This window comes from Lithobates pipiens, unplaced genomic scaffold, assembly GCF_037356315.1.
Source record: "Lithobates pipiens isolate NorthernLeopardFrog02 unplaced genomic scaffold, aLitPip1_a1.2 Scaffold_8, whole genome shotgun sequence".
Lineage (NCBI taxonomy): Eukaryota > Metazoa > Chordata > Amphibia > Anura > Ranidae > Lithobates > Lithobates pipiens.
This window is the reverse complement of record NW_027507903.1, coordinates 451,849,018-451,876,177: the sequence shown is the minus strand read 5'-3', so window position 1 is coordinate 451,876,177 and position 27,160 is coordinate 451,849,018. Positions and strand designations below refer to the sequence as shown.

Here is a 27,160-nt window from a genome sequence, read left to right as displayed (position 1 = left end):
AAGAAAAGAAAAAAAATAACATTGGAGATGGTGAAAATACGGAGCTTGCATTTATTACAGGGTATTCCACTCAGCATAATGCAATTGGGAGAATCTTAAAAAAAAAAAAAAAAAACACTGGCCATACCTAAACAAAAGACTAATTCTTTGTAGTATTCTATCAGAATAGCCTCCTGTGGTCTAAAGAAGAACCCCCAATCTTAGACAATTCGTAGCATCTAATATTGTAGAACAGCCTATGTGGTTAGGCTAGAATGAGTAAAAAAAAAAAAAAAAAAAGTAATTTGTCCTTAAACACAGGGAAGGAATATTCTATCAAAGGTTGTATTACATGTAATACCAGATTCGTGGTGAATTATGGCAGTGCCCATGTAGTTTTCAATATGCTGGAAGAACCACATCGGAACTGCAAGTATGCCATATATGCCGCGTACACATGGTCGAACTGTTTGACGTACTTAGTCCGTCATACAATCCGACGGACAATCCGTCGTACTTTCCACTGAACGGACTTGACCACACACGGATGCACAAACAGTCCGTCGAAAGCTTGCGCGATGACGTGTACAGCACGTACGACGGGACTGGAAATAGGAAGTCCAAGACACAGCAAAGCACCCTTCCGCCGTGTAAATCCTTTCTGGGCATGCGCCATTCTTAGTCCGTCGAACTAGCATACTGACGACCGTATTGTCCGCTGAAACCAAAGTACGACGGACAGATTTTTGGAAAATCCAAAATTCTTAGTACTCCGGACTGCACGCTGAAAAAGTCCGCTAAAGCCCACACACGAGCGGATTGTCCGCTGAAATGTGTTTCAACGGACTAAGTACGTCAAACAGTTCGACCGTGTGTACGCGGCATTAGAGAACATTTGCTCAATATGGAAAAAGGTTTAGGGTTGCACATTGTGTCAAAGCATTTTGCAGCTAAACACAATAGAAATCCTGCAGGATGGAAATTCTGTGCCACTGACAGACTAAAATCTCATTGCAGGGGCTGTAATAAAAAAGAGAGAGAGAAAAAAAAAAAAAAAAAAAATAATGTATTTATGAAAAACAATATGTTCCTCATGAACACAATGTGGAATGGGCCATCAAATGTTTTCTAGATAAATCTCTAAAAATAGGTTGCTTTAGTTAGGGATGCTTCGTCCCACTACTTTTGATCACATAGATTTATTATAAAGTAATAGAAATATGTTATAATATTTACTTTGTAGTTTATTTAGGTTACTCAAGGAAGGATTAGGTTATTGATACTTGTTATACATTTTATATAATTGTGTACATATAGGAACACACAATAGACTATTTATTTTTTGGGATTCCATGTGATTCACCAGAAGATGATAACTAGGAAGAATGTCTACAACCATGTGGGATGTTCATCTGCCTTGATGTTATATGAATAGTATCTGAGGCATATTTATATATTAATGTCTTATAAACATGCTTTTTTTATGTCTTTAAAATTGAGTGTTTCTATTAAAGTAATGGTAGTATTCTGCATTTTATCGTGTATTCCATCATAGTATTTCGTTGCCAATAATTGTTTGCACTGTGTAAAAAGGTCAAAGAATGTGCCAAATTAAAGGTCCTTAGGAGTCTAAAGTCTTTATTATTCAACTGGTTACAACAAACAGGACAAGGGCCAGCCAACGTGTTTTGGGGATCAAAACCGTGTTTTCGGAAACACAATCTGATCTGATGGCAAATGATGTTTCAAGCAACAGTTAGTGCTGGTGTTCACAGTGACTGCTATTTCATTCAGCCCTGATGAAGGAGGATTGTGAGCCCCCTGAAACATCTTGGCTGTCCTTTGCCCTGCTTGTTGCAACTGGTTAAACAAAAAAACACTTTGGGTTCCTAAGGCTTTTTCACTTGACACTCTTTGACCTATTACACTTGAATTTCTCAACTCAGGTAAATGTCCTCTACTGGGAAATCCCCATCTTTTTGTTGAGCTCCAGAACACAGGTCAGTTGGATTCAATTATCCCCTTCAGATCCATGCTATAGCCAAATGACGGCTACAGCACAGATCTACTTTGCCGGGAGGCTGTCAATAGACGTCCTCTCCTTTGCATGCTCCCCATGCGCTCCAAGCAGCACTGTGATCACAGAGTCAATGAGACTCGGATGATCACAGATCCGAGTAAGGGGTTGATCCCGGCCCCTTACCACATGATCAGCCATCAGCCAATGACAGCTGATCACGTAATGTAAACAGAAGACAGCGTGAGGATAAAAAAAAGCAGATCACTGGCTTCTGTTGAAAGGACATTGGTCCTGAAGAGGAAGAGGCACAGCCGCCTCATCGGTGCCCACCAGTAGCACCTGCCAATGCCCACAGTGCCACGTATCAGTGCCCACATTGCCCATCAGTACATAACAGTGCCAGCAATCAGTCCCACCTATCAATGCCCACCAGTGGTGCCAATCAGTGCTTCATTAGTGCCACCTAGCAGTGTTGCCAATCAGTGTCACCTACCAGTGCCGATCAGTGTCCATCACTGCCACCCATCAGTGCCCATCACTGCCAGCCAGTGCCCATCACTGGCACCCATCAGTGCCACCCATCAGTGCCCACCAATGCCACCTATCAATGCCCACCAGTGCCATCTATCTGTGCTAACCAGTGCCACCTTATCAGTGCCCATTAATGCAGCCTATTGGTGACCATCAGTGCAGGGCATCAGTGCCCATCAGTGCAGCCTCATCAGCGTACATCAATGAAGGATAAAAATTACCTTTTTGCAAAATTAATTAACAAAATATGAAACGATTTTGTATTTATTTTTTCAAATCAGTCTTTTTAAATGTTTTTAACAAAAAAAAAAACGCAGAGCTGATCAAATACCACCAAAAGGAAGCTCTATTTGTGGGAAAAAATGCATACAATTTTAATTTGGGCACAGTGTTGTATGACCACGCAATTGCCATTCAAAAAGTGACCGCCTAAAAGCTAAAAATTGTTCTGGGCAGGAGGGGGGTTAAGGTGCTCAGTAAGCAAGTAGTTATTAACTTTGTCCACATTTTAATAACCTGTGAAAATGTGTGTCCATCGTCCCTTTACCACTACCCTATGGTTTCATTGTAACCTGGGTGTAAGGCACCCATGGTTTTAATTGCAACCTGAATAGGAGATGTTCAGATGATTTAATGAGCAGTGTATGTGTCTATTTCACAACCTCTGATGATGTCTGCTGGGATGAAGGGATAAACACAGTTTTTTGTTTTTTTTTGAGTATTATTCCCTGCATTTTAAAGCTTTGATTGTAAACATGCAATTATTTTGCTTACAGTCACATGTGGCTTCTGTGTTGTCTCTGACATATTTTATAAAGTCTTTTTGAAGTTTTAACAAGAGCAATTTTCATGCACGCTATACGACGTTCTGTCTGAGTGGTATTTACACTACTAGTCTTTTTCTTTTACACACCAAATGCTTGATATTGAAGCGTAGTCACAACTACATGAAGTCAGTCTAATCACAAATGGATATACAGTTATCCTTAAAGAGGAAGTAAACCCTGATGGGTTTACTTCCTCTTTGTTTCCCTGCAAAGGTAAAGCATAATGGGCTACTATGCATCGCATAGTAGCCCATTATGTGTCACTTACCTGACACAGGAGCCGGCGATATCACCAATGTCCCCTGTAGTCCGGAGCATCCATCTTCTTCCGGGTATCGCTGCTTCGGCCACTCACAGCGCTGGAGCAGCGATGACGTCACTCCCGCGCATGCGCATGGGAGCCGCCACTAACGGCATGCGTTGTAGACAGCTGTCACTGTCTTTTACTAAATATCTTCTAAACCGTGTAGGTTTAGGAGATATTTCTTGGGCCTGCAGGTAAGCCTTAATCTAGGCTTACCTGTAGGTCAAAGTGGTTTGTAAGGGTTTACAACCACTTTAATGGGTACAGGTTAAGCTGGTTAAGCTGACTGCAACCCCACAGTTATATGTATCTGCGGTAAATAACAGCAACAATTTTGTATAGGATTTATGAATGAGACCCAACCTCTAAAACACTGTGAGGTCTAAGTTACTGGCCAGTGCTTCTTATCTTACTTCAGGGGCTTATGGGTATTTTTTTTTTGTTTTGTTTTGTTTAGACATATTTCTTGTGTAGCAAAGAAAATTGCAGAATATTAGCATCAGAGTTGCAACTATAATGCAGCGTACACACGATTGGACTTTCCCAGAAAAGGTCAGACGGAATCATTTCATCGGATATTCCGATCTTGTGTGGGCTTCAGCTGACTTTTTTTTTTCAAAAATTCTGACGGACCTAGAAATAGAACATGTTTTACATTTTTTCAGACGGAATCAATTCCTATCGGGAAAACCGTTCATCTGTATGCTATTCCGACGCACCAAAAACGCTATTGGCTACTGGCTATTGATCTTCCTTTTCTAGTCCCATCGTACATCACTGCGTTCTACACAACCAGACTTTGGTGTGATCGTGTGTAGGCAAGTCCGTTTCAGCAGAACTCCGTCGGAAAGACAGTCAGAGTTTATTCTGACGGAAAAACCGATCGTGTGTACGCGGCATAAATGAATGATAAGTAACATTTGATTGTCCTATAAGTGCCACATTTTTGTGATTTTTAGGGTGACAACGCAGAAGCACAATTGGGAGATGGTAACAGAGCATTGTCACTTAATAACAGTAAGTTTATGAACAAGTACCTTCATGGCAGAATCACCAGGCATTATTTTAATGAAAGATGCAGATTTACTATAAAGTGTTACTAAGGCAACATTTAAAATAAATCAAATCAAAAAACATGTTATACTCACCTGCTCTGTGCAATGGTTTCACCCAGAGTGGCCTCAGACCCCCTCATCTGGCATCCCCTGTTGGCTCCTCCTCTTCTCCATGTGTCCCCATGGAAAGCCACTTGCTATGGGGGCACGCAGTGTGTGCTTACTCCTGAGCTGTGTGTGTGTCTATGGATCTGAGCTCCATAGGCACACACACAGTGGGACTTAGCCCCGTTCCCCACTTCCTCATCACAGCATTTGATTGACAGCAGCAGGAGCCAATGTGTGAAGAGGTAAAGAAGAGGATGTGAGAATTGGAAATGTATAGGGCACTGCCAACATCCCTAATCAAATGGAATGGAAGAAAACATGCAACCAGTGCATAAAAGGTCGCCCCGTGGGACTTTTAAGGCAGAAAAATTGTAGCAATATATAAAAGAATGCACATGTGCCAATTGTATTAGTTATAGAACAAATATTGATAGAAATATATGAATACAAAATGTTCTTTAAAATACAGAAATAGATCAATAGCATATAAGGTAATTGTATCAACCCAAAGCCTTACAATCCACTGCCTAAATCAAGTTGAGGTCAGACGGATAGATTTACAGCATACATCCCAACATGTTTCGGAAATTCACATTGATATACAAAATTCCTTCATCAGGGGATTTACAGTTGGGTGATTTGATCCTTTGAGCTTTGGGTTGATACAATTACCTTATATGCTATTGATCAATTGATGTATTTTAAAGTGAATTTTGTATTCATATATTTCTATCAATATATGTTCTATAACTAATAAAATTGGCACATATGTGCATTCTTATATGTATTGCTACTCTCTATATTTTTCTGCCTTAAAAGTCCCACGAGGCGACCTTTTATGCACTGGTTGCATGTTTTCTCCCATTCCAATGTGTGAAGAAGAAGAGATGCAGCCAGGCACAGCACTGGATCAATTGAGGACTCTGGTAAGTATTTAGGAAGGTGGGGGAGGACAGAAAGCTGTAAAACATATTTGACCTTGAGGCAGGGAATGCGTTAAAAAAACATTTTGGCTTTAGGACCACTTGAAAATTAGAATTTTTTTTAGAGATTACACGTACATATACTTTATGTCAACCCATAAAATGGCTTCCTTCACCATGTGCAGAATCAAATATACTCTTCAACAGTTCTTGGGCTTTTTGGTCATCTGACGCCTTCCCTGCAGAGCAGCTTGCTTTATATACAAATATACTTAAAGAGACACTTTTGGATATGATTATAGATATTACTGTTAATTTTGGGTGCAACATGCACTCAAGACACATAATTTGTTTTATTAACACCAAATGACTTTCACTTAGACAAATTAAAGCACATTGATTAAACCAGACCTACATCTCTCATTCTGTGAGGTTTAAAAATGATCATTATTCTACGCTATGCACATACCGAACCATAATTGCCCAGTGATTTATATTCCACAGTCCATAACTGTATTAATTTCACATAATTATTTTACTTTTGGTTACTATCCACAGTCGTACTGTTTTCTCTGCTAGCAAACCCTACCCTGAAAAAGAGTAATTTTTCTGAACGGTAATTTTTTTCAGAAAATAGAACAATTAAATATTTTGAGAGATGACACTCTTCACTTAAAGTGATCAGCTAAATACATTCTCATAATTTAGCCAGTGAATGTTATTACACTCAAGATACTTTATATTGGCGTTCCTCTGACAGCTTCTCAACAATATGCAACCCTAAAGCAAACCTGTGTTTTACCCAATCAGGGCAAAGCAAAAGGTTTGTTATAATCCCCCATCCCTCCCTAGGGTATACTTTTTTCTTTTACTTCCCCACTGCTCTATTCAGCTCTGATGGCTGAAGGAAATATTCTTTACTTCTTGATATGGAGGAACATTCAATTTATGTGACAGCACTGGGCCAATCAGCACCGTCTGACAAGAAATCCATAGCCATATGTAAGCTATGACTCCAGCTACCCAAAGCTTTCAAATGATTTCTTTCTGCTTCTAGCAGCTGAACAGAGCTGCAGCAGGAAAGGTAAGTGTATGCTGCTGGGAAGTTGTGAATTTAAAATGAACCAGTGTCTTCACACTGCATGGGCACAGGCTCACTTTAAGCCTAAGTTCACACTTGTGCGATGCGGGAACTGGTTCCAGCCAGCGCCGGTCGGTCCATAGAAGGCGCAAGGGCGCTGCCCCCCCCCATCCTTGTGTCCAGTCCCCTGATCTACATAGGCGCCAAGGGCATGCATTCCAATGGGGGGGGTGTGGATTTTTGAAGCCCGTGATTAGAGCCAGAGGCTCCAATAGGATTTGAAAAAGGGTGGGCTTGGGGCACAGAACGCATGCGTCCCGATCCCACCCTGTTGTGTGAATATAGTAAATTAATTCACGCTATTTTCACACTAAGGTTCCTCCCCACCAATCAGGAGGCAGGTCGTGATAACTGTTTTTCAGGCGATCCTATTGGATGCCTAGCGCTTAGGTGGAAGAGGAACAGTATGCTGTAGAAGATGGAGCAGTGGACAATGGAGCCACTTCTCCCACACCTCCGGGAGAAGGAGGAGAGGAGATCACAGCCCGGACCTACAGTACACTGTGAGGAAGAGAATACACCAGAGCCTATGGGCGCTGCTCCCTGCACCTCCAGGTTGCTTTCTGCGCTGCCGCTCCCCGCACCTATGGGAGAAGGAGGAGAGGAGATCACAGCCACGATCAGGTAAGTGACAGGGCCACGGGCCACCAGCCACCACTGGTTTTAGCACCGGTTCCTGTATCACATCTCTCCTGCGGACAGTTCACACTGCCTTCTGTGAACCGCTGCGGGTGTCAATACAATGTTAATGACACCCTCAGTTCGGTTCACAGATCGCAGTACAAACTGTGGATTCAGACAGGAATCGGATATCATGGGTGAGAACACCCATGCGATCTGATTCCACCGCGGAGAAAAAAGTCCCTGTACCTTTTTCTGTGTGAATACAATGCGAGTTCAGCCATACAACTGTATGGCTGAACTCACATTGCTCAGACATCGCATGGGTTCGGCACCTATGGTGCAGGTGCGAATCACATGCGATGTCGGAGATTTCTCTAGTGTGAACCTGGGCTAAAGAAAAAAGATATTAAGATATAAAAGATGCAAATTAAAATAGCTTTCAGTTTATTAAAGCGTACATTAGTCTAAATTACACACATAAACATCCTGCACAAGGGACTTATAGTTGTAAAGTACTTTTTTATTTTTATTTAAATAATACACATTTTATACTTACCTGCTCTGTGCAATGGTATTGGACAGTGCGGACTCTCACCTCCTCTTCTGGAGTTCCCTGTCCACGTACTTCACATCTCCTCTTCTGTGTGCCCTGATAGCAAGCTGTATGCTATGGGGGCAAACACAGAGCCTGGATAAGCATCACCCTGTCTCACAGTCCCTGGTGTATCTTTATTCCTCACTTACACTTGCTCCTTGGCTATAATCACTCTATCTCTATTATGGATATACATCATGGTAATTACCATTGTCTTACCATAGTCACACGTTTATCTCTATAGAACTCTTGGAGTCACTGTTTTACATCTTTAATGATGCCAGTGCGAACAGCCTCTACCTCTGGGGAGCCACTGGCCTGCTCCTCCCTGGGGTTCCTACCTCCACAGCTTGCGGGACAGACATTCATGATAGCTCTTGTCCATCCAGCACTATATATGGATAGTTTAAGCCCACATGTAAGTAGGGGGATGATGACCTCTCCTCCTAATCCTTCCTTTTTTTGCTCCATTTTGTTCTGTACCCTTTTTGATATCGGGGACAAACATTCGATTACATTGGTTTTATATATAATTTCTTCTACAGATATTTTGTGTGCATCTGCTCCTGATGAGGTGGTACAATCCCCAAAATGCGTAGAGCTTTCCTAGATGCATACATATATGGTTTTAATACATTATGTATTTTATACTATGTAGTTTTTATGATACTATACAGTGTACAATATTGTGTGTTTTATATTATGTTATACTACTGTAACTAATTGGCCTATGGTCACTATATCAGTTATTATATGCTGTACATACTGATTCAATAAACAGTTTGTATACACATCTGTTTCCTTCTATGTGCCTCATCTAAAGTCCCACAAACCCTCCTTTTTCTACTGAAATAAGGATGGAGGCAGGGCTGGACTGGGACAGAAATTCGGCCCTGGACTTACGTTTTGAGTGTCCCATCAGCATCCCCTTTACATCAGATTCTCATCAGCAGCCCCCTTACATCAGAGTCCTATCACCAGCTCTTTACATCAGAGTCCCACCACCAGCTCTTTACATCAGAGTCCCACCACAAGTTCCTTACATCAGAGTCCCACCACCAGCTCCTTACATCAGAGTCCCACCACCAGCTCCTTACATCAGAGTCCCACCACCAGCTCCTTACATCAGAGTCCCACCACCAGCTCCTTACATCAGAGTCCCACCACCAGCTCCTTACATCAGAGTCCCACCACCAGCTCCTTACATCAGAGTCCCACCACCAGTTCCTTACATCAGAGTCCCACCACCAGTTCCTTACATCAGAGTCCCACCACCAGTTCCTTACATCAGAGTCCCACCACCAGTTCCTTACATCAGAGTCCCACCACCAGTTCCTTACATCAGAGTCCCACCACCAGCTCCTTACATCAGAGTCCCACCACCAGCTCCTTACATCAGAGTCCCACCACCAGCTCCTTACATCAGAGTCCCACCACCAGCTCCTTACATCAGAGTCCCACCACCAGCTCCTTACATCAGAGTCCCACCACCAGTTCCTTACATCAGAGTCCCACCACCAGTTCCTTACATCAGAGTCCCACCACAAGTTCCTTACATCAGAGTCCCACCACCAGCTCCTTACATCAGAGTCCCACCACCAGCTCCTTACATCAGAGTCCCACCACCAGTTCCTTACATCAGAGTCCCACCACCAGCTCCTTACATCAGAGTCCCACCACCAGTTCCTTACATCAGAGTCCTACCACCAGTTCCTTACATCAGAGTCCCACCACCAGTTCCTTACATCAGAGTCCCACCACCAGCTCCTTACATCAGTGTCCCACCACCAGCCCCCTTACATCAGAGTCCCACCACCAGCCCCCTTACATCAGAGTGTCCCACCACCAGCCCCCTTACATCAGAGTGTCCCCCTCCCACATGTACTCACGGTTCTAAAGGCAGCCTCTCTTCTTCCTCTCTCCAGTCATGTGATAACAGCGATAGGGGAGAGAGGAAGGAAAGTCTGCTGAACGTGTCTATATCCCCCTGCAGGCTGGAGGGAGCAGAAAGCCTAATGCTCTCTCCAGCATATCTCGGAGACTGCTCCTGACAAATTGCGATCACTCACTGTCAGAGAGGAGCGGCTCCAGGACTGCACCAGACCGGCCCACTGAGCCATCGGCCCACCGGGAATCTCCCGGTAGTCCCGATGGCCAGTACATGCCTGGATGGAGGCAACCTCCCCCTCCCTGGTGCCTCATTTTAAGTGTCCATTTAGACACGGAGCTGCGGTTTGGCCCCACCCCTCTATCTCATAATTGGCTAACTGACTTTAATTGACAGTGGCGGGAGCCAATGGCGTCGCTGCTGTGTCTCAGGCAATTAGGAGAGAGAGTCCTGGACGGCCGAGGCACTCATGTACATCGCTGGATAGAGAGGGGGCATAGGTAAGTATTAGAAGGGCTGCTGCACACAGAAGGTTTTTAATCTTAGCCTTTACAACCACTTTAAGGGTTAATGGCACCCCAAACCGAAAGTAAACAGGCATTATGTCACATTAAAAATGTGTGATAACGTGTTGTATGTTCTTTATAGTTGATACTGTCATGGATACTATGGAGCTTGTAAAACATGTTTACATTCCTATTATGATGTCATTGTACATTTACTGTTATATCCTGTGATCTGTAAATTTGTCCCTACTTATATTCAATAAAACTTTTATGGGAAAAAAAAAAATGTGTGATAAATGCAGCAAAATATGTGGTAACAAACATGCAATCTGCGTCATACCAAACTGCCCCATGAGCTACTGTACTGCATTTATCACATGTAGGGCAGCCCTATGCATGTTACGGTAAAAATGTGCCAAAAAAAATGTGTTTCCCCTATGCTAGGTGTGAATGGGGCCTGAAAGTGAAAGTGCGTGAAATGTGTTTACTCAAGACCAATGATAGCTGAGTGTGCAGATTGAAGGCTGTCATAGACTTGGTAAGTGAGAGATCAGCACATTGGGATGGCTTGGACAGAAAAGACATTTGAAAAGTGAAATTCTGCCTGAAATGGTGAACTTACCATTAAAACAATCACTTGCTGAACTGTTCAGCTACAGGTAGAGCAATTTACAGCAAAATCACAGAATTTGTGTGTGTGTGTGGGGGGGGGCTGAAGTAGTGTGAGCTGAGCTGCTAAGAGAAAAGGCTTCAATGCTTCTGCTGAGTACTTTGAGGATGCTCCAAACTGCCTACAGCTAGAGAGGTCAGTTGGGGTTAGTTTCAAAGCCTATTTACAGCCTTTTTAACCACTTGCCACCCGCCCTATAGCAAGTGGTTTCATAATCCTGACCGGACGTCATATGACGTGATCAGGATTATGAGCCGCTGCGCGCCCCCGGGGGCGCGCATCGCGGCGATTGTTGTTGCAGGGTGTCAGTCTGACACCCGGCAACTACGATCTCGGTAAAGAGTCTTCGACGGAGACTCTTTACCACGTGATCAGCCATGTCCAATCACGGCTGATCACAGTGTAAATGGGAAGAGCCGGTGATCGGCTTTCTCTCACTCGCGTCTGTCAGACGCGAGTAGAGGAGAGCCGATCAGGTGCTCCTCTGACAGGGGGGGTCTGTGCTGATCGATTATCAGCACAGCCCCCCCGAGGATGCTCACACTGGACCACCAGGGACGCCACCAGACCACCAGGGAAAAGGTAATCCTCCCTAGACCACGAGGGATGCCAGTCAGCACAATGGATGCCAATCAGTGCCTATAATGGATGCCAATCAGTGCCCACAATGGGCATCACTGATTGGCATGCATTATTGTTTGGCACTGATTGGCATCCATTACTATAGTATAACACCAATGCCGCCTATGAGTGCCCACCTGTGCCGCCTATGAGTGCCCACCTGTGCCGCCTATGAGTGCCCACCTGTGCCACCTATGAGTGCCCACCTGTGCCGCCTATCAGTGCCCACCCATGCCCATCTGTGCCGCCTATCCATGCCCATCTGTGCCGCCTATCCATGCCCATCTGTGCCACCTATCTGTGCCGCCCATCCATGCCAATCCATGCCAGCTATCAGTGCCAATTTGTGCCACCTATCAGTGTCCGTCCGTGTCGCCCATCCGTGTCGCCCATCCGTGCCGCCTATCAGTGCCGCCTATCAGTGCCACATATCAGTGTCCATCAATGCCACCTCATCAGTGCCACTTCATTGGTGCCACATTGGTGCCCATCAGTGCCGCCTTATCAGTGCCCATCAGTATAGCCCCATCAGTGCCCATCAGTGAAGGAGAAAACTTACTTATTTACAAAGTTTTGAAACTGAAACAAAAAAAAACATATTTTTTTTCAAAATTTTCGGTATTTTTTTATTTGTAGCGCAAAAAATAAAAACCGTAGAGGTGATCAAATACCACCAAAAGAAAGCTCTATTTGTGGGAAAAAAATGATCAAAATTTAATTTGGGTACAGTGTAGCATGACCGCGCAATTGTCATTCAAAGTGCGACAGCGCTGAAAGCTCAAAATTGGTCTGGGCAGGAAGGTGTTTAAGTGCCCTGTATTGAAGTGGTTAAACCTCAACCCCCCCCCGCCCCCAAAATAAACCTGCAAGACAAAGGCATAATGAGCTAGTATGCATCACATACTAGTTCATTATGAAATACTTACCTTAGAAGGAAGCCCTGGATCAACGTCGGCACACTGCTCACACAACTAACATGTTTCCCAGAGTTACTTCCGGGTTTGCGGGCTCTGGCGATGTGATTGGCTGGAGCTGCAATCACGTCATTCCTGCATGGTGCCGCCAGTCACAACAATGGCCCTGAAGAAACAGCATGAGTGGGCCGTTCCTTCAATGCGCATGTGCTGGTGACTTTGGGGGCAGCGTATATAGTAAATCTCTCCTAAACGGTGCAAGTTTAGAAGATATTTACAGTACCTACAAGTAAGCCTTATTATAGGCTTACTTGTAGGTATAATTAAAGAGGACATCGGCACATTACAGATACAGGGGATATCTCCTAAACCGTGCAGGTTTAAGAGATATCCGAGGTAGCTACAGGCTGTCCCCTGCCAGCATGGTACCCAGTGGAACTTCTGCTATGTGTGGAAGCAGCCATCTATCTGAAGACATCTTACATACCCCTTACTGAATCAGACCTATAGCTCTGCAATCAGCAAAGCTCATACTTTTTTTGCTGATTGTAGATCTCTGGCCTCTCAGCAGGAGGAGTGTGGGACCTCTACAGAGAGATTACCGCTTACCCACACAGAGCAAGGGCTATTCTATACAGCATGTTGGCTGCACAAAGCTTTTTTTTTTACCCAGGTAGTGGCTGCTTTAGAAAGGAAACAAACTTAAGGTTTAATTGGGCTTTAGTGTATAGTGCATCAATTGCATATATTCCATCAAATAGCAATAAATTCCTATCACGTTTCTTCTGCAGGAACACTGCCTGCAGCCTATAGTCCATGAAAGAAGTCTGAATGTGAACAGAGCCCAAAGCCACACAAGCAATGTTGGTTGGTTCCCTTTAAATTCAGCATTTAATCAGAATTAGACATCATCTTAAACTGATGTCTAGAACTTCACACCACACTCCACGATAAATTTAAAATCCTCAGCGGGCTGTAGTAGGATGCACACTGCAAGTGCAGTAGGCAGATTGAGGATAGTGTTTAACAGCTTTACAGGGACTAGTGAAAGATAAGATCTGAGATACGAGGAGGGGCAGAGCCGAGCTGGGATTTGGAGAATATGAAATGAGCCTAGAAAGAAATGAATACATTCAGTTATAGACTTGTCACTTTCTCTGTACACTGTCTAAACAAGGGACTTTAACTGCGCTTACTGAAAGGAATTATGTTCACTCATATCCAGACAGGGCTTTCTCTGCATTTTCAATAAGCGTTCCGAAGGAAACTGTTATTTTTCAGCATAAGCAAATGACCTGCAATAGAAAAGTCTTTTATCTCACTAAAAGAAAATTTTAAAATTTCATTATCCCCTGATAAAACATCAAAACACTTTTGCAGACTTTAGAATAACTTGAAATAACTTCGGAATAAACTCTGCAATTTTAAGTCAAACTAAGGGGCGGATTTGTTTCAGGAGTCAAAAAAGTCAAAAGTATAACATGGGCCCAAGCAATGGCTCTGAATTTTAAAGTTTACCAGGTTCAGTAGAAGTATATCTAATGCTGTCTACACACAGCCAGACTTTCCGGGCAGAAAAAGTCTGACGAAATCATTTCATGGGATATTCCGATCTTGTGTGGGCTTCAGCTGACTTTTTTTTTTTCGAAAATTCTGACGGACCTAGAAATAGAACATGTTTTAAATCTTTCCGACGGAATCAATTCCTAGCGGGAAAACCCTTCATCTGTATGCGGTTCAGACGGACCAAAAACGACGCAAGGGTAGCTATTGGCTACTTGATATTTAACTTGCTTTTTCTAGTCCCAGCATACGTTTTGTAGGTCCCCGCGTTCTAAACGATCGGACTTTGGTATGATCATGTGTAGAAAAGTCAGTTTCAGCAGAACTCCGTCAGAAAAACTGTCAGAGTTTATTCTGATGGAAAAAACGGTCATGTGTATGCGGCATTAAAGCAACATTTCATTTTTTTTTAATAGGTTATAAAGGGTTAGAGCCCCTTTTGTGGCTTTTACTGCTGTGTCCCTGCTGGGGAGAATCACAACCTCCATCTGCACTGGTGACAGTAAGTGAAGGTAAATCCAAAATTTGACAGTTATCACAACGGGAAAATGATAGGAAACTTTCCAATGAGGACACTTGTTCTGGTGACAGCTGTCCCAGAAATGATTTCCCTTCACTTTATACAGCAGTGGTCATCAACCCTGTCCTCAGTGCCCACTAACAGGCCAGGTTTTATGTATCCCCTTGGGGAGATGCAGACTAGAATACTGCAATCACTGAGTAGCAAATTATATCACCTGTGATGTATTTCAGTTATCTTGCAAACCAGGCCTGTATATATATATATATATATATATATATATATATATATATATATAACAGTGGTCATCAACCCTGTCCTCAGGGCCCACTAAGGCTGGATTCACACCTATGCATTTTTAGTGCTCTTTGCATTTTGCAGATTTGCACCACTGTCCATTTAACATGGTTTCCTATGGACCACGTTCTGTAGTGCAAATCTGCAAAATGCAAAAAGCACTAAAAATGCATAGGTGAGAATCGGGCCTTAGTGGGCCCTGAGGACAGGGTTGATGACCACTGTTATAGAGCATATTTATTTGGAATAGTACAGTACATGAAGGGAAATATCTCCAAGAGCAAAGGGGTAACAAAATAAAAACCCTGCCAAAGGTTTTTACCACTTATCTACTCTATCCAAAACTTTCTTTACACATATGTGTGATTAGGAATTGAAAAAAACAATCATGCCTACAATACATCCATTATGACCAGATTTCGTCTTTCATTCGTTTAGGGCAGCCAGATCAGAGAATGATGAAGTAGATCTGTCTACATAACCAGTATTTTTGAATGCTTTTACTCTTTTTTTTCTTTATATATGAGGCACAGAATGCTAAACATTTCTGTATGAAAAAAGTTTACATATACAGAAATACATTCATCAGTAGTCACATTTACAGTGCCTTGAAAAAGTATTATCCCTTGAAATTCTCCATATTTTATCATGTCACAACCAAAAGCGTAAATGTAAATTATTGGAATTTTATGTGATAGACCAACACAAAGTAGCACATAATTATGAAGTGGAAGAAAAATGATAAATGGTTTTAAACATTTTTTACAAATAAATAACTAAAAAGTGTGGCGTGCATTTGTATTCAGCCTCCTTTACTCAAATACCCCTGAAGGCAAAATCTAGTGGAACCAATTGCCTTTAGAATTCCCCTAATTAGTAAATAGACTCCACCTGTGTGTAATTTAATCTCAGTATAAATGCAGATGTTCTGTGAAGCCCTCCAAGGTTTGTTAGAGAACCTTTGTGAACAAACAGCACCATGAAGGCCAAGGAACACACCAGACAGGTCAGGGATAAAGTTTGGAGAGGTTTAAAGCAGGGTTAGGTTATAAAAAATATCCCAAGCTTTGAACATCTGTCAAGTGTCTCTTCTCCAGACAGAATATGTTCAGTGCTTGTAATCTTTCCTCATAACTAAGATCTTCCAGTCCCTTTATTAGCTTTGTTGCCCTTCTCTGTACTCGCCCCATTTCTAGCACATCCTTTCTGAGGACTGGAGCCCAGAACTGGACAGCATACTCCATGTGTGGCCCAGATCAGAGTCTTGTAGAGTGGGAGCATTATCATTTTATCTCTGGAGACAATTCCCCTTTTAACCGATTCCCGACCAGCGCACGCCGATGTACATCGGCAGAATGGCACGGGCAGGCATGTTGGCATACAGGTACGTCCAATCTTCAATGCCACCTTGCCATCGTGAGCGCGCCGGCGGCGGCGCGCTCGCGTGCCGGTCGGGACACCCGTGAGTACGGTCGCGGGTCCCCCGGACTCGATCGGTGCGGGGATACCCGCGATCGTCTCACGGGGCGGCTGAATGGAGGAAATGCCGTTGTAAACAGCATTTTTCCATTCTGCCTAGCAACTAGTGACGCTGATCTCTGCTCCATGTGATTGGAGCAGAGATCAGTGTTCACTAAATTAAAGCCCAGCCCCCTCAGAGTTAGTAACACACCCCTAGGAACATTTAACCCCTACACTGCCACCCACTGGTTAACCCTTTCACTGCCAGTGTCATTTACACAGGAATCACTGCATTTATATAGCAGTGATCGCTGTATAAATGGCAATGGTCCCAAAAATGTGTCAAAAATGTCCGATGTGTCCACCATAATGTCGCAGTCACAATAAAAATCGCTGATCGCCGCCATTACTAGTAAAAAAAATAATAATAAAAAATTATTAATAAAAATACCATAAAACTATCCCTATTTTGTAAACGCTATAACTTTTGCGTAAATCAATCAATAATCGCTTATTGCGATTTTTTTTACCAAAAATATGTAGAAGAATACGTATCGGCCTAAACTGAGAGAAAAAAACGTTTTTTTATATATTTTTGGGGGATATTTATTATAACAAAAAGTAAAAAATAATGCGTTTTTTTTTTCAAAATTGTCGCTCTATTTTTGTTTATAGCACAAAAAATAAAAACCACAGAGGTGATCAAATACCACCAAAAGAAAGCTCTATTTGTGGGAAAAAAGGACGGCAATTTTGTTTGGGAGCCATGTCGCACGACCGCGCAATTGTCAGTTAAAGCGACGCAGTGCCGAATCGCAAAAAGTGGTCTGGTCTTTGACCAGCAAAATGGTCCGGTCTGTAAGTGGTTAAGGCATTTCAATATTCTATTGTCTTTGATTGCAGCAGCATGGGATTGCATGCTGTTGCTGAACCTGCACTCTACTAGGACCCCCAGGTCCTTTTCCATCCTAGATTCCACAGAGGTTCTCCCCCTAGTGAGTAGATTGCATTCATGTTTTTGCCACCTAAATGCATTATTTAAAATTTTCTACATTATACCTCGTTTGCCATGTAGTTGCCCACCCCATTAATTTGTTCAGATCTTCTTGCAAGGTTTCCACATTCTGCGGAGAAGCTATTGCTCTGCTTAGCTTAGTATCATCCGCAAATGCTGAGGCTGAGATTGAACTGTTGATCACATCCTCCAGATCATTTATGAATAAATTAAATAGGATTGTTCCCAGGACAGAACTCTGAGGGACCCCACTTTCCACACTGGACCATTCCCTAGTACTCTATATTTATCACTACCCTCTGTACTCTGAACAGTTTTCAATCCAGGTACTCACCTTTTGGTCCATGCCGACAGACCTTAGCTTGTATAGTAAACGTTTGTAGTGAACTGTATCAAATACCTTTGCAAAATACAGATACACTATGTCTACCGGGCTTCCTTCATCTAAATAGCAGCTCACCTCCTCATAGAAGGTTAATAGATTTGTTTGGCTCAGGGGGGCTGAAAACAAATGCACACCACACTTTTCAGATATTTATTTGTAAAAAAAATTGGAAAACCATTTATCATTTTCCACTTCACGATTATGTGCCACGTTGTGTTGGTCTACCACATAATATCCCATTAAAATACATTTATGTTTTTGGCTGTAACATGACAAGATGTGGAAAACTCCAAGGGGTATGAATACTTTTTCAAGGCACTGTAAGTGGTCTTGTTCTGTAATGTTCAAGATGGTTAATAGCTTCTTCAGCTCTAATGAGTGTCCGGAACATACCACAGCATTTATATATACACAGGTAGCACAGACACCTAATCCAATCACAATATGAAGGCAGATGTTGGGGGGGCGTGGCCTGCAGCGGAGCCGGATGGTCGCATAGATCCAGAGCTCCGTCACTTCAGGAAATAAGTGGCTAATAGCCGACCATCCGAGCACCGATTCTGCTCCGAAAACCGGCGATCCAGTCCGGGCAACCGACGAGAACATGCCTGGCAAACGGCGTAACGCAAGATGCCCGCAGCGATTAAGGGACTTCTTCCACATGAAAGCCATGGAGGGTAAGCAAGATGGCGTCGAGGCCTACTCCATCTCAGCAGCCCCAGCGGAAAAACACAACACCAAGAAAGGGAATCTGCCTAAAATAACGTATTCACCTGATTCCCGGCCCTCCTCTCCGCCATCCCCAGCAACCCAAAGCCCAGTTAAGTCCAGGCCCAGGCTGGATGGCAATATATTGCATAAGTTGGACAGCCCAGGCCCCGAATCCGGGGATGACATGAGAGACATGGCGGAATTGATCGAATGTTTCCCTACACAGAACCAGCCTGTGATGGACACTGTGTTAAAGGACATGCTGTTGTCTCTCAGGAGTACCATACAATCGGATATGGCATCCTGCATGCACAAATTTAATCGGGATATCCATGATCTGGGTGACATGGTAGATCACATAGAGGTGAAAATGGGTGAATACGCTGATACGATCAACGATCTGGTCGATGCGTATGAGGAGAAAGACAGTGATGCTGCATGGGTCAGGGCAAAATTAGCTGACTTGGAAGACAGGTCGAGGAGAAACAATCTGAAAATCAGGGGCATTCCCGAGTAGGTGCAACAATCTGACCTGAGTTCCTATGTTACAACGCTCTTTAAAACCCTCATCCCTGAGCTCACTGATCTCGACATAACCATTGATAGAATCCACCGGCTGCCCAAGCCATCCCACCTGTCTGACCATATACCAAGGGATGTACTCCTCCGTCTACACTTCCTTCATGTTAAAGAAAACCTCATGATGTACATGAGAAAGCAGGATGCTATCCCTCCACAATATCAGAACTTGCAATTCTTTGCAGACTTGTCACAATACACCTTACAGAAAAGGAGGAACCTGAATACAGTAACCAAAGTTCTCAGGAACCACAAAGTAGCATATAAATGGGGGTACCCCACGAAGCTCACAGTGACATGAGAAAATCGCACGTATGTGATTTCTTCATTAGAAGAGGGTATAGCTCTCCTGCGAGAATGGGACATTCTCCCTGAGGATGCGGATACTCCCCCAGCCACCAGCACACCCAGACAAGTGGACAGGGAATGGAAAGAAGTGACTGGTAGAAACGCTCGCTCTCATGTGTGAACAAGCCCGGATGGTCACGATATACATCAAATCCCTGAAGTGCAGGGCCGAGACTTGTCGGACTAAACCATCAGATCTAGCAGCAGCGTCCCGCTGGTCGCGGGATACCTGCTCACTCCTAAGTTGAGCATCCTGTTTGGTGCTTGGTTGCATTGTTATTTCTTTGCTTTTTTTTTTGTCTTTTTTATTTTTTATTCTTTTGTTTGCTCCATTTGCTGTTTTTGTTTTTCTCCTTTTTTTTTCTTTAATATGTTCCATCTTCTTTCCACGAGATGGCTAACAACGCCTGAAGCAGGAATTTTCGGGCTTCTTCATGGGACCAAAATGACAAAGACCCGGGACTACTGGCATCTCCCCCACTTCGTACCTCCAGAAGTATCCTCCGTCTCTCTGATTGGCAATGTGAGTACACCTTTTGTATTACTGGACATGGGACATTTGTCACTGGTGCGCCCTCACTTCCCTCCAGCTGACAACAACATCACCTCAGGTCTATATCATCGCATCTCTTTAGCGTGTAGATCTTTAGACATATGGCATTGAATATTCTTACTATCAACACCAGAGGGCTTAACCACCCCGCAAAGCGGAAATCCCTGTGGAAGGAAGCCTTACTCCATAACAGCGACATTGTTTGTGCACAGGAGACGCACTTTAGCTCCCCCTAAATGCTCACACAGAAGCTATCCCTTTGTCTTTACAGCCAACGCAGATTCCAAGACCCGCGGAGTTCTTATTGCTATTAGGGATACGGTGGCATTTACGGTACACCAGGAAGTTAAAGATCCAAAAGGCAGATTTCTAATTCTTGTCTGCGACGTGAACTCTTCCACCTACACAATCGCTACCGTATACTCCCCCAATGTGCACCAAGTCCACTACTTTAACAAATTTATGAAAAGGATCCAGAAGATCCAAAAAGGCATGTTGGTAATATGTGGGGACTTTAACGCCACTCCAGACCCGACATGTGACTCAACCTCGACCTCCAAACGGAATACTATTGGACTACTACCATCCATCCAAAACAATAATTTATATGATGCATGGCGGTTTTTTCATGCGACTGAAAGGGATTTCACTTTTTTCTCTTCGCCTCATCAGGTCTACACAAGAATAGACCTTTTTCTGGTGGATCAGAGGGTGTTATTAATGTCTTAGCCCACGTACACACGGTCGGAGATTTTGGTAACCAAATCCGTCGGATTTTGCCCATCGGATTTAGTCCGACAGATTGTGTCCGAAACTGTTGCATACACACGGTCGGGCCAAGTTGTCTGATTTTGCGGTTGCCAAGAACGCGGTGACGTAAGCCGTGTACGGCGAGACTAGAAAAAGGAAGTTCAGCACCACGTCCGGCACCCTTTGGGCTCCTTCTGCTGATCTCGTGTTTTAGTAGAAGTTTGGTGAGAGACGATTCGCGCTTTTCACATTAGTGATTCAGATCGCTACCGCTCTTCAGTTTGTGCTTGTCTTTACGTATCTGATAATCAGTGCGTGCAGTGATTAAGTATTTGCTTCTCATTGTGGACTATATCTTGGTATAGTACGCTTTGAAAGGCATTTTTTATTGTCTGCTTGCTTCTGCTATTCAGGTCGTCCTTTCAGGCCTTGCTGTTTATCGGTGCTTTCTGGTGTCCGTTCTGACCAGCCGACCGTTTTCCAAACATGTTTCGTCTACGTACTCATCGTACAGTTTGTGCTGTGCAGGGGTTCTTACTTTGACTTTGACACAAGCCCAGTCCATGAACAGGGAGGGGAGGCGTTTGTGGACCAAGAATTGGTTGCGCCAGCGTCACCAGTTCTCCCACATGCCTTTGCTCCGTGAGATCCGCGAGAATAATCCTGATCAATTCTGGATTTTTCTCAGGATGACGGACCCCATTTTTCACTGTCTGCTGGCTTTGCTCACCCCTTATATCACCAGGCAGGATACCTGCATGCGGCAAGCCATCACTCCGGAGCAGAGGCTCATCGCCACGTTGCGCTACTTGGCGACAGGGAGAAGCCTTAGTGTAAGGGCCTGCCTCAATACTTTCAAATGCTAGTTTTTTTTTTAAACACATTAATTTTCTTGCTATGTAATAGCAGAATGTCAAAATGTCCTTCCATTTTGTTATTATGACACTTCTTACCTGTCCGGTGGGCTGCCAATAGTGTAACTAAGGAGGGGCTTCACAAAGTATCACACATTATTTAGGCATTCAGCTCTCAATCAAGTGGAGAGCGTTACCTGTCCTAAACATCCCCCCCTCATTTTTTAGCAAGGGCCCATCAGATGGGGGGGATGGGGGGGTTATGACTCTCTTAAGGGGACCTTATACTTTAGGCTTTAAATACTCATTTCAAAAAATGTTATACTAATTTTGCCAAAAAATATGGGTGTCTAATCTGCATGCAATGTTGATTTGTCAAATTACTAGTTTTTTTTCTTGTGTCACTACACAGTGTCCTTCAACGCCACAGGAATGGCAGACTGTGGCCTCCCACTTTGCCAGCTTTATTAAAGTTGTGCCTTTTTCACCAACAGTGCAAACCCAAGTTCAGAGCAAGATGAGGGGACAGTCTCTTCTTCAGATAATCTTATTATGTTGTGGGTCTGCTACACACACACCTTGTTTTTGGTAACTAATGTATGTAGTGCATTATTGATCAAAATCATGCTCATTTTCAGCACCATGGCAGGAAAATGGCATGATTGTCCAAATTTACACATCACTGTGGGTGCTTTTTACTAAAGGCACATCCACTATGCACTACAAGTGCACTGCAAAAGTACACCTGAAACTGCACTTGGAGTGCAAAGTGGAGTTGCCTTTAGTAAATCGCCCTCCTTCTCAGCACAAACTCAAATTTGACTACAAATACATTTTAAGCCCAATGAAAAAGGAAGCCACACATTGTTGAGAATTCAACTTTTTAATACAAGCACATTCATATGTGCGTTTAGTAAAGGTTTTTACAACAAACCAAGATATTTTGGGTATCCAAAACCGAGTTTAATCATATTTAGTTTTTACTTGTTTTTTTGTGTAAACAGGCATGTATCAAACCGTAAAATACAGAACACAGGAACTTACAAAGTTCAACTTGGAAAAGTGAAGACAATATCAGACATGAGTATGTACAAACTGGGCTGATATTGCCTTCATCACATGGGGTGTCACCCCTGAAAAATACAAATTTGGAAGATGCACAAAGTGTGTCAACATGTGCTAACTCCCATCAGGGGGGATCAATGTACAAGCTTTGGGGCTGCAACCCCTTCATCTCAGACACTTTACACAAAACATGTACATTGATCCCCCATGATGGGAGATAGCGCATGTTTACACACTCTGTGCATCTTCCAAATTTTTATTTATGCAAAATACAAAATTTTTATGTTAAAAAGCAAAAATAAAACCCTATCTAGTTTTTTCGTTTTCACACTCTCCCCAAAACATCAATCATGTTCTTCATTTTATTTTTAACATCATTGATGTTTTGTTGTACAATTTCCAAATCCCTATTGCACCCCATTATCTCCCCGATCAAGATCTGGGCACTTTCACTGGTAAAACAGGAATCTTCCTCCACATAACCTAGAAAAAAAAAAAAAAAGAAACACACCATGTAATCCAAATATGGTGATATACATTGATGAGCTTACCGGAAGCTGTGTTCTCCGACACTCACCTGTTGTGGTGACAATTTGGCCAACCTCCACAATCTCTCCTTCCTCCTCCTCCTCTTGCTCCTGCTCCTCTGTTTCTTCTTTTGGAAGTTGCCCTTCTTTGGGAGGGGTGTGGTCCCTGGTGTCCTCATGGTCCCTGGTGTCCTCATGGTCCCTGGTGTCCTCATACTTGCCGAGTCTTCTCTCCCCTATGAGAATGTAAACAAAGATTAATTAGCACACAGAGGGCAGAAATAGGAATCTGAAACATTGCTTGGAAGTGTGGTACAATTGTGTTTTTGGGCCGAGTTACAAGGTGAGAACATTATTGGGGCCACTTTGTTAAGCTGGAATACTTCCCTGCAGAACGATGTTTCATACGAACAAACAAAACCATGACCTTGAATTGGCCATTTTAAAATGCACAATATGAAATCAAAGCACATGGAGCATGTATGCAAGCAAGAATAATCATATGAACACACGACAACTACTTACTTTTTTTAAGAACACGCTTGATCCTTAGGTACTGCTCGTGCTCCCTCAGTTTCAGGTCTGACCAGCGTTTTCTCAGTTGATCCTTGGATCGGTGTACCCCAAAATTCTTCAGAAGACTCTTCACAACTTTATTCATGATCTTGGCCTTTCTGATATTTGGGTTTGTGTAAGGTCCATACTTCCCATCATAGTCGGTCCTGTTCAATATGTACACCATCTCCAACATCTAATATATCTCCAAAAGATATATTTGAGGCCTTAAATCTTATCTTCCTGGATCGGGACGTTTCAGGCTCCGGGCTTTCCTCACCCTCCTCCTCGTTAGTGGAACTATTAGTGCGCACCTGCGTTCTCTCCGTCATGTGCTCTCCCCACTGCGCGGGAAGCGAAGGGGCGGGGAATAGTCTGAAAAGAATGTCAGGGGTGGGCGGAGTTTCACGCATGCGCACTGTATATAAAACACCACACATGTGTATCGTCCATACGATCTGGGAGGAGAGTGTGAGTCACGGACGCGGCGAACGTCGAAACGAAGGTAACATTTTTTACTTTGTGCTTCACTAGACTAGACTGCTTGTATCTAGGCCGATGTTGGGACAAGATTAGGAGGGATTTTAATTGCATTTATTAGTATTTGAGGGTTTGTCTTGTGTTGTGTCTTGCAGACAAAATGGACCCATTCAACAATGCCAACTTTATGGGGCTATTCCTCGAGCTCTACATGGAGATGCCCTGCCTGTGGCAGTTCCACAACAAGTTTTATAATGACAGATCAAAGAGGAACGCAGCACTGGAGAAACTGCTTGCTTTGGTGCAGATCAGGGTCTCCACGGCAGACATGACATGTCTGAATCGCAAAATTGTGGCCATGAAGCTAACATATTTCAGGGAGAGAAAGAAGCACCTGGAGTCCTCGAGAGCAGGAGATCCAGATGCTGTTTATTACCCCAGGATGGTGCACTTTGACAGGCTGCATTTTCTGGTAGACCAGGGGGTACCCAGGCCACCACTCAGGCCACCACTCTCCAGGCTTCCTCCAAGGCATCCTTCACCCCCAGCTGAGGCTTCTGAAGTCCAACCTGGGCCTTCCAGGCAGCACCATGTGATGGGGCCCAGCTTGAGACAGGTATTGCATTGTTGAACATATTTCTTGTGTTACATTTAATGATGTTAACTAGATGTTCTTATTGATCAGTAAGTTGAGATTTCTCCAAGTGGTGTACATCTCAATAGACAGTAGTGACCAAAAATGATTGGGACAGGAAAGAAAAATGCTGGTGTCAGAATGATAGTCTGTTCTATTTGGTAACATTCAATTAGCAAAAGCCAGGAGCACAAAATGTTGTGATTGATGATCAAAAAACTAAAACTATGTCCCCTTTTCATACACAGGAAGACCTCAGTCAGGGGGAGGCTGTGGCAAGTGGCAGCCAGGAGGTCCACCAACGCCCTCCTTCTCCTGCCCCAGCTACAGGAGCCCAGCCACAGCCTGGAAGGATGCCTGGTGGGAAGTCCCAAATGAAGACCAGAGAGTGATGGCCTGGGTTGAGTCTGGTGTGCCAGAAGATGCAGCCTCTTGAAGATCACCATCCTGTGGACAGAAATGGCATCTGAATTTCCTCCTTTCTAGGACTTCGGGAGCAGACTTCTCTCCCTGAGATATGTACTCCTCAGGCCACCAATTTTTTAATATCTCATTTAGTCAGGTCTGCCCTGGGGGCCAAAGGCTGCACCAAAGTTAAGAAGTTTCTCCAGTGCTGCGTTCCTAGTTTTATTTTCGAGCAAACAAAATACATTTTATTTTTGTTTGATGAAATACTTGTGTAATGTGTTTTCCTTCAAAAAGTACAGTTTATTTGTGAGCAGGCAGGTACATTTCCAAAATACAAAGTGAACTAAAGAACAAGGGGTACCAACACTAAACAACCTCCTGTAGATTAAAAAGAAAAAGAAAATATAAAAAAATACAATAATGTTGTAAGTTTACCCCCAAAAAATTTATAAAAAAATAAGGAGAAATGAGCAGTGTCTTTAAAGGAGATTTCTAGGGAATCCCCCCCCCCCCCAAAAAAAAACATCCCCAAAATAAAAAAACAAATCAAACATTGTGTAGATGTGACGCAAACTAAAATTGTATTGCTGAAATGGTTAAAAAAGAGTAATGAAATCCGTTTGGGAGAAGTGTGTGTGACTATGAGCATCAAAAGAAGTTTGTTTTTGCAGCATTGTAAAGAACAAGAGAATGCGCTTGATGAATGATTTTTGAACATTGCAGCGTGACGAATGTGCTATATCGCTTACGAGCAGTAGTTTTACCTGAACGAGCGCTTCCGTGTCGGAATTTGAATGTGAGCATGCGTGGCACTTGGTCCGATCAAAATGCTCTACACATGATCGGATTAGGTCCGACCGGCCCAGTTGGTCGGGAAATATTTCCAACATGTTGGAAAATTGGGTCGGACGGAGATTCGGACGGAATCAGTCCGATGCATACCACACACAGTCGGATTATCTGACGACACGGTCCGATAAGACGCATTCCGACAGATTCTCCGACCGTGTGTACAAGGCATAAGACTGTCTCCATTAGCACAATATCTTGGGCGGACCATGCACCAGTGGTGTTGTCCATTGCCGATCCAACAGCGGTGAAAAAGAGTCCACTATGGAAACTTAACTCCTATCTTATCCAGCAAAAAGAAACAAACGACACTATTCAAACTCGCCTTCAAGAGTTTTTTGCTCATAATGACGGTTCAGTTAGAGACACTATGGCTATTGCAAGTTTACCGATCAATAAGTCCCCAGGGCCGCATGGATTGGGGGGGGGAGTATTACAAATAATTTGCTCATATGCTAACCCCCTATTTAGTGAAAGTCTTTAATGATGCCGCTGCCTCTGCCTCTTTCCCTACAGAGATGTTAGAAGCAATAATTATCACCATACCCAAGCCAGGGAAGACTCCAGATTCTCCCTCCAATTTCAGGCCGATTTCGCTCCTCAACACGGATGTGAAGCTTACGCCAAGCTGATAGCTTTGCGCTTAGTCAAAGTAATCCCCACAATTGTTCGCCCGGATCAAACGGGATTTACCATGGGCAGACAGACGTTGGATGCCACTCGTAGAATGATCAATATCATCCACATGGCAGAGAGGCAAAAAAGGCCTTCTCTGCGTCTGACTTTGGATGCAGAGAAGGCCTTCGATCGTATACACTGGCTTTACATGACAAGGGTCCTGGGGGCCTTCGGCTTTGGCGGTAGTATACTCACAGCTATTCTGGCATTATATTCTAATCC

General features: G+C 43.5%; 1 protein-coding gene across 2 annotated transcripts in view; it reads right to left on the bottom strand.

Moving 5' to 3' along the window:
- SGCD (sarcoglycan delta) overlaps positions 1-27,160 on the bottom strand; it is a 1,108,439-nt gene that overhangs the window by 347,748 nt on the left and 733,531 nt on the right. The gene's annotated exons all lie outside the window — the stretch shown is intronic.